At 36.7% G+C, this 8,204-nt stretch overlaps 1 pseudogene; it reads right to left on the bottom strand.

Annotated features, from left to right (window-relative positions):
* Positions 1–305: 305 nt before the first annotated feature.
* LOC112840829 (gamma-aminobutyric acid receptor-associated protein pseudogene) lies at positions 306–724 on the bottom strand (annotated as a pseudogene).
* Positions 725–8,204: the final 7,480 nt, after the last annotated feature.

Genomic DNA, 8,204 nt, shown 5'->3' with positions numbered 1-8,204 from the left:
ACAAAAAAATAAACTAATGAGTCATCCAAATGTCCATAGGAGAATAGATAAATAAATTGTGGTATATTCACTTGTATATGATCCCATTTATAAGAAGTTCATAAAGAAGCAGATAATCAATGATACAAATCAGAATGGTGGCTGCCTTTGGGGAGGTTGGAGATTGACTGAAAGAAGGACGTGAGGAAACTTTCTAAAGTGATGAAATGTTCTGTAACCTGGCTGGGTTGCTGGCTGATACAAGCATATACATTTTTCAAAAGTCAGTGGATATTACCCTTATGATCTATGCATTTTACTGTACTTCACAGACCGTAGACACTTTCATCACTGTAGGCGATGTATAGAAAGAAGTCCTCTTCATGGTGTTCCTGGTAGAGCTGACCCATTGTGGCACGGTGGGTGGAATGACATTGTTGACAAAGGAAAACAAGGCATCCTCAGCTCGGAGATGAATTCGCTTTCGGATCAAGAAGTAGAACTGACCAACTGTGAGATCAGAAGGCACCAGATATTTCTTTTTGTCCAGGTCTCCTATCCGAGCTTTGGGAGCCTTTTCTACTATCACCGGAACCCAGTCCGGGTATTTCTTTCGGATCTTCTCGCCCTCAGAGCGGCGTTTCTCCAACGGATGCGCCTCTTTATACACGAACTTCATCCTCCCGGGAACCGGGTGGGACCGGGCTGGGCTAAGGGAACCCGGGGGGGCGGATGGGGGGCGGCGGCGACGGTGGCGACTCGCAGGCGGACTCAGTCTTTTTTTTTTTTTTTTACTAACACCCTGTTCTTTCTTTTTTTCTTTTTTTTTTTTTAAAGATTTTATTTATTTATTTATTTGAGAGAGAGAGAATGAGAGATAGAGAGCACAAGAGGGAAGAGGGTCAGAGAGAGAAGCAGACTCCCTGCTGAGCAGGGAGCCTGATGTGGGACTCCATCCCGGGACACCAGGATCATGACCTGAGCCGAAGGCAGTCGCTTAGAATATACTTCAATTTAAATAAAATCATGTTACCATGTGGACTGTAGAGAAAGCACTGAGCAAAGAATCTTGACATAATTTATCAACTTGACTCTATAACTTAACTACCATTTTGATCTTAGGAAGATCATTAAATCTTTCTGCATTTCATGTTTTTCATTTTTTAAATTTTAAACCATTGTTTTTTAAGGATCCTTATATTTCTATTCTTCATGAGTGAAGAAACAATATTTACCTTCTTCACTACTGTATCATGAAAGGCTTATACAATGTTTGACATATAGTATTTGTGCAATTTTTTTAGTGAATTGAATTTGATGAAAATTTAATATCTGTTTAATTAGACTGTTAGATTTTGAGATTCAATCTTCAATCTTCTCCTTTACATCTCTTATAGTGACTATTATAATACTTTTCAGATAATAAGCGTGAAATACTTGTTTAATGTTGTTGTCTCTAGTTCATAATGTTTTTGTTCTTGCAAATCTGTTTGAAAAATTTGGGGTTGACATAATTTATATCATCTCTCATAAGCAACTAAATTTGTAAGAGAGAGTGTGTGTGTGTGTGTGTGTGTGTGTGTGTGTGTATTTCTGACTCTGAGAGTAATGGACTTTCTCACATAATCACTCCTACTAATGGAAGTACAATATTGGCATTTTATAGTCCTTTATATGAGGTGATATATACTGCAATTGAGATTATTGAGATTTGCAGTGCTTTTGATCTATTCAGACAATGACAGTCCAATAAATGGTGTGACATTTAGAAACAAACAATGATTGTCAATAGATCTTGTCACTGAACACACTAATTAGGAAGAGGACCTCAAATCATGTTTATAGCTAGAAGAAGGTATTTTAGCAATCTTTGGGTGAAACTTTTCATTCTACAGGCTCAGAAGAGAGGTAATTCGATTTCCCCATTATTAGAGAGTGAATTATGAATAGAGATTGTAAGTTTCATGGTAACCACAAAAGAAAAACCTGTAGTAGATATACAAAAGACTAAGATAAAGGAATTAAAGTATACCACAACAAAAGTCATCAAATCACAAGGGAAGACAGCAAGAGAAGAAGGAGGAAATAAGAAACTACAAAACAGAAAACAATGAACACAAAGGTAGTAATAAGTCCACACCTATCGAAAATTATACATAAACGGATTAATGTTTCCATCCAAAAGACACAGACTGGCTGAATGGAAAAAAACAGATCCAAAACTATGTGGCTTAGAAGAGACTCACTGCAGCTTTAAGGATACATGTAAGCAGCAAGCGAAGGGAAGGAAAAAAGAATATTCCAAGAAAATGGTAACCAAAAAAGAGTAGGGCTAGCTATGCTTATATATAAAAAAATACACATTAAGATAAAAATGGTCACAAGTGACAAGGAATGTAATTATCATCAAGGAAATATAGCAATTTTAAATAATTATGCACCCAGTACCAGAATACCTAAATATATGAAGCAAATACTCCTAGAACTAAAATGAGAAATAAGTAGCAATACAGTACTAGTAGGGGACTTCAGTATGACCCTCTCAAGAATGGATAAATCATTTAGATAAAAAGTCAATAAGAAACTGGATTTGAACAACACTATGGACAAAATGAACTTAACAGACACATATACAGAACATTACCTAGAAGAGCTATCTGTACCCTCTTGTTCACTGCAGCATTATTTACATTAGCCAAGGCATAGACACAGCCAAAGTGTCCTTCAACAGATGAATGAATAAAGAAAATGTCATACATACACAGCCCCCCCCCACACTGTGGAATATTATTCAACCTTAAAAAAGAAGGGAATCCTGCCACTTGTGACAATATAAATTAATCTGGAGGCCACTAAGCTAAGTGAACTAAATCAGACAGAGAAAACAAATAACTGTATGATATCACTTATGTGTAGAATCTGAAAAAGTTCAACTCAAAAAAACTGAGAGTAGATTGGTAATTGCCAGGGGCCAGGAGTTGAGGGAAATTGGGAGATTTTGGTCAAAGGATATAAACTTCAAATATAAAATAAATAAGTTCTAGGGAATCTAATGGACAGCATGGTGAGTATAATTAATAATACTGTATTGTATACTTGAAAGTGGTTAAGAATAGTTAACTATACTGGCATTAAACTAAAAAAAATTAATGGGATTATTGAGTTGGAGCTATTTTCTACCCAGTTACTTGGAAAGCAGTGGAATAACATCAGTACAAAAGTTTTGAGCCATGAATTGTTTTAATTTAAATCCAATCAGGGCCACCGTTCCTTTTGAATAATTCACTCAGAAATAATAATTATAAAATATAATATAATAATATTACTATTATAATTCACTCAGTTCTCCCAACCCTCTACCATTATATGCAGGGAGCATATATGTTATCTCTGTACTTCCCTGATACTTTTACTGTGTACTTTAAGTTGCTCTAAAAATAGTTTATTAAAAAATAAGTTGTATTTTCTCTACCAACTCATCTTATGAATTATTAAACCTGTAGATAACATCAAAACCAAAATACCTTTCATTTTACAAAGAACCTTTACACATTTTTTTATTCCTGAAACTTTTCTTGATCACGTCTATGAGAAATTTTGGTTCTGCAGAAGATAGCAAATGCAAATTTAGAGTTGAAAATAAGAGATGAACAACTAGAGACAGATTAGAAAATGCTTCGTGAAGAAAAGGCCTTTGAAGAATGGGTAGAATTTGCACATCTAGAAATAGAGGAAATATGAGCAAAAATCACAAGAAGAGTAGGACTTGAGACAAACACAGTGGGTAAAAATAATCAGTTTTGACAATACAATACCAGGATATGTTGCCTATTTGTGGGAAAAATTGGAGATTAATCTAAAATTGCATCAGTACTGTAGAGGACAGTGAATACAACATTTTGAGGAGAGGTGTGACCTGTAGAACTTCCTTAAGAAATTTAATGTAGCAATGGAACAAGGGAAACCTGGACTGGAGAGAAATTAAAGAACAATGCAGATTTTTTTTCCTTTTTTTTTTTATTATGTTATGTTAACCACCATAGATTACATCGTTAGTTTTTGATGTAGTGTTCCATGATTCATTGTTTGCATATAACACCCAGTGCTCCATTCAGTATGTGCCCTCTTTAATACACATCACCAGGCTAATACATCTCCCCACAGCCCTCCCCTCTAGAACCCTCAGTTTGTTTCTCAGAGTCCATAGTCTCTCATGGTTCATCTCCCCCTCCAATTTCCCCTCCCTTCATTTTTCCCTTCCTGCTATCTTCTTCTTCTTCTTTTTTTTTTTTTAACATATAATGTATTATTTGTTTCAGAGGTACAGGTCTGTGATTCAACAGTCTTACACAATTCACAACGCTCACCATAGCACATACCCTCCCTAATGTCTATCACCCAGCCACTTCATCCCTCCCACCCCCACTACTCCAGCAACCCTCAGTTTGTTTCCTGAGATTAAGAATTCCTCATATCACTGAGATCATATGATACTTGATTGATACTGAATGACTTATTTCGCTCAGCATAATACCCTCCAGTTCCATCCACGTCATTGCAAATGGCAAGATTTCATTCCTTTTGAGGGCTGTATAATATTCTATTATATATATATTATATATATATATATATATATATATATACCACTTCTTCTTTATCCATTCGTCTGTCGATGGACATCTTGGCTCTTTCCATAGTTTGGCTATTGTGGACATTGCTGCTATAAACATCGGGGTGCCTTTACCCCTTTGGATCCCTACATTTGTATCTTTGGGGTAAATACCCAGTAGGGCAGTTGCAGGGTCATAGGGTAGCTCTATTTCCAACTTTTTGAGGAACCTCCATACTGTTTTCCAGAGTGGCTGCACCAGCTTGCATTCCCACCAACAGTGTAGGAGGGTTCCCCTTTCTCCACATCCCCACCAACATCTGTCATTTCCTGACTTGTTAATTTTAGCCATCCTGACTTGTGTGAGATGGTATCTCATTGAGGTTTTGATTTGGATTTCCCTGATGCCAAGCGATGTTGAGCACCTTTTCATGTGTCTGTTGGCCATTTGGATGTCTTCTTTGGAAGAATGTCTGTTCATGTCTTCTGCCCATTTCTTGATTGGATCATTTGTTCTTTGGCTGCTGAGTTTGATAAGTTCTTTATAGATTTTGGACACTAGCCCTTTATCAGATATGTCATTTGCAAATATCTTCTCCCATTCTGTTGGTTGTCTTTTGGTTTTGTTGACTGTTTCTCTTGCTGTGCAGATGAAGTCCCAATAGTTCATTTTTGCCCTTGCTTCCCTTGCCTTTGGCAATGTTTCTAGCAAGAAATTGCTGCAGCTGAAGTTGAAGAGGTTGCTGCCTGTGTTCTCCTTTAGGATTTTGATGGACTCTTGTCTCACATTTAGGTCTTTAAACCATTTTAAGTCTATTTTTGTGTGTGGTGTAAGGAAATGGTCCAGTTTCAGAACAATGCAGACCTTATGTGAGACCTTTTTTATTTAGGCATGTGAAAAAAACAAAAGACCTTATTTTATTAGGATAGCTGCCTTCTCAGTGGAAGTAGAAAGTGATTGCTTCCTATCAAGCAGAAATATCAGAAATTGAGATGGAGGTAGAGGACAATGTTAAGGAAGGAAATTTTAGCCCTGTTGTGAGCAGCCTTTTTCTGGTTGACTGCCTGAACACTTGGATACCTAGTGTTCCTTTTCTCTTCCAGTCCTCTGCGTTCTTTCACTTGTGGGGATTGGTTGCCATTTCATCCTCAATACGCAGTGTTTGCCTGGACCACACCTTGCTATGGCCATAACCCTTACCCAGAGTCAGCTTTATTTCATGACATTCAGTCAGACCCCCCAGTGCCTATTCTGTTTGCAGTAATCAGGTCTAGTCCTGAGCATCCCTTTACTTCCCTAAATTGCTGTGAAAAAGCAGTCAATGTAAGACTGAAGTCTGAACTACAAAAAAAAAAAAATCAAAAAACAAAAAAACCCCCTCTACTGTGCCAACACACCATAAGGACTCAAGGAGTGGTTGGGGTGGGCCTACTAAGTAATAACTTGCACATGTCTTGCATTTCATATTATACTACACAGTTTGACAAGAAGCTACGTGTCATCCTCACAGATGCTTGTAAGCAGTACAGGTTGTATTCATCACCCACATTGCACATAGGAGAAAACTGATTAGTGGAGGTAAAAAAGCTTGACTGTGTGAAATCCAAGCCTGGTTTGTTCTCTTTCCACTAAAGTTTTCTTCTGCTCATCACTGTACTCCCCAAGGACACGTTTTAAGAAATAGGAATGCTTACTTAATTAGATAAATTACTGGTTAGCTACAGAGTGGTAAAATAGATCACAGAGTTATAGTTTCATTTCTCCAAAATTATAATCTTACCATGTAATTCTGTGGCTTAACCTTCTTTAGTGAGTATGAATCACTCCCATTCTTTGCACAGTATCTAGGAAGGCCTATGAACTGCTCTGTGGGCTTTCTCTTCATCTTACAACTTAGTACTTTCTAAAGGTGACACCATACTACTAAGACTACCTATAGTTCCCCGGGCCCACCATCTGACCTCCAGTCTTTGGGCTTTTGAGCTTGCTGCTCTCTTCTCCTGAAATACCTTCCCTAACCTGTCTAATGGAGGAACACCTATAATCTTCAGCACCAAGATGAAATATATCTTTCTGGGAGACTGTCTCAGGGATAATGTATATAATAGTTTTGGGCTGGATCTTTGGAGGCAACCAAATATGATTCCCATTACCTCCTAGCTGTTCAAATATGTGTTTGCTATTATTGCTTTGCACCTTTGTTTAGTCATATAGAAAAATGGGATAAAAGTCCCTAATTTATAAGATATATTTAAGAGTACATGAGATAATGCCTAAAAGGGGTTCAACACCAAAATAAAACATCTATTAAACAATCGTTATTGTTTTGGGCTGATATTCCAAGAAGTTGATCAATTTTTTCTTTTAGTTCATCTCATTTCTCAATGATCTGATCGCTTATTTATCACATATTATTAGAATTACTTTACAATTCTGTCTCCATATTTAAATATGAGTTCTTTGAAAACTAGGACTATGTCTTTATTATTTTTATATACCAAGCACCCAGCACTAAATCTGGTGCATAGTAGAATCTCAGTGAATATTTCTTGAATCAATAGACAGATAAAAAGAGAACAAAGCCTGAATTAATTAGATTTTATTTGAATCCTAGTTCTATCACTTACTGGTTTGGCAATTTCCTCAATCTCTCTAAGACTCCTCACTTATAATAATGAACTTACTTAATGGTATTTTATACTTTCCAAGAGATTAGATTCCAAATATGCAAAGTGCTTTGTAAATTGTATTGCTCTGGACAAATAATAATTAATAGTATTTTTATATTTTAATTGATAATCTTTTTTATTTTTCATAATTTTCCTAGAGCTCTAGGATATTTGGTTGAATTTCATAAAACTTTTGCTATAATTTAAAAGTAAAATATAAGAATATGCAATTAAGAAAAGGAAAAAGTCCAGCAACTTTTCTTGGCCCACATAGATTTTGCATGTCACAGAACCTGTCAGAGATGTTGGTTAAATTCTGAAATCCACTAAATGTAGAGGTAGTTGCTTCTCACAAAGGATTCTTTAACACACCTTTAACACACCTGACTAAAAAAAGCTTGTTTCACAAGCTCCCTGTCAAATTTATTTCCAATTATTCTAGTTCTTCCAGGCAGCTATCCAAACTTTTGGAACTTATAAACCAAAGTACTGACCTTGTCTTGGCTTTGATTTTGTGTATATTTGCTGTCTGTTACTACCTATGTTCTGAGTCTTTCCATCATGGGTGAGTCAGAGTCCAGCAAGTTTCTGTTTAGTGCCTAAGACCCATTTGTGAGATTCCATTTATCTGCTGATTGTTGGCTATTTCAGGGACTTGACCAATTCAAGATGTATGCTTGGGACACCTGAGTGGCTCAGTCGGTTAAGTGTCTGACTCTTGATTTTGTCCCTGCTCAGCACAGAGTGTGTTTAAGATTCTCTCCCTCTCCCTCTGCCCTCTCCACCACTTGTGCTCTCTCTACCTAGGGAGGGGGGAGGGAGAGAGAAAGAGAGGGCAAGAGGAAGAGAGAAGAAAGAAAGAAGAAAGAAAGAAAGAAAGAAAGAAAGAAAGAAAGAAAGAAAGAAAGAAAGAAGAAAGAAAGAAAGAAAGAAAGAAAGAAAGAAA

This window comes from Callorhinus ursinus, unplaced genomic scaffold (assembly GCF_003265705.2).
Source record: "Callorhinus ursinus isolate GAN/ISIS: 27379988/994484 unplaced genomic scaffold, GSC_fseal_2.0 scaffold35, whole genome shotgun sequence".
NCBI lineage: Eukaryota > Metazoa > Chordata > Mammalia > Carnivora > Otariidae > Callorhinus > Callorhinus ursinus.
The sequence above is the reverse complement of the archived record's forward strand: the minus strand, read 5'-3'. Positions and strand labels throughout refer to the sequence as shown.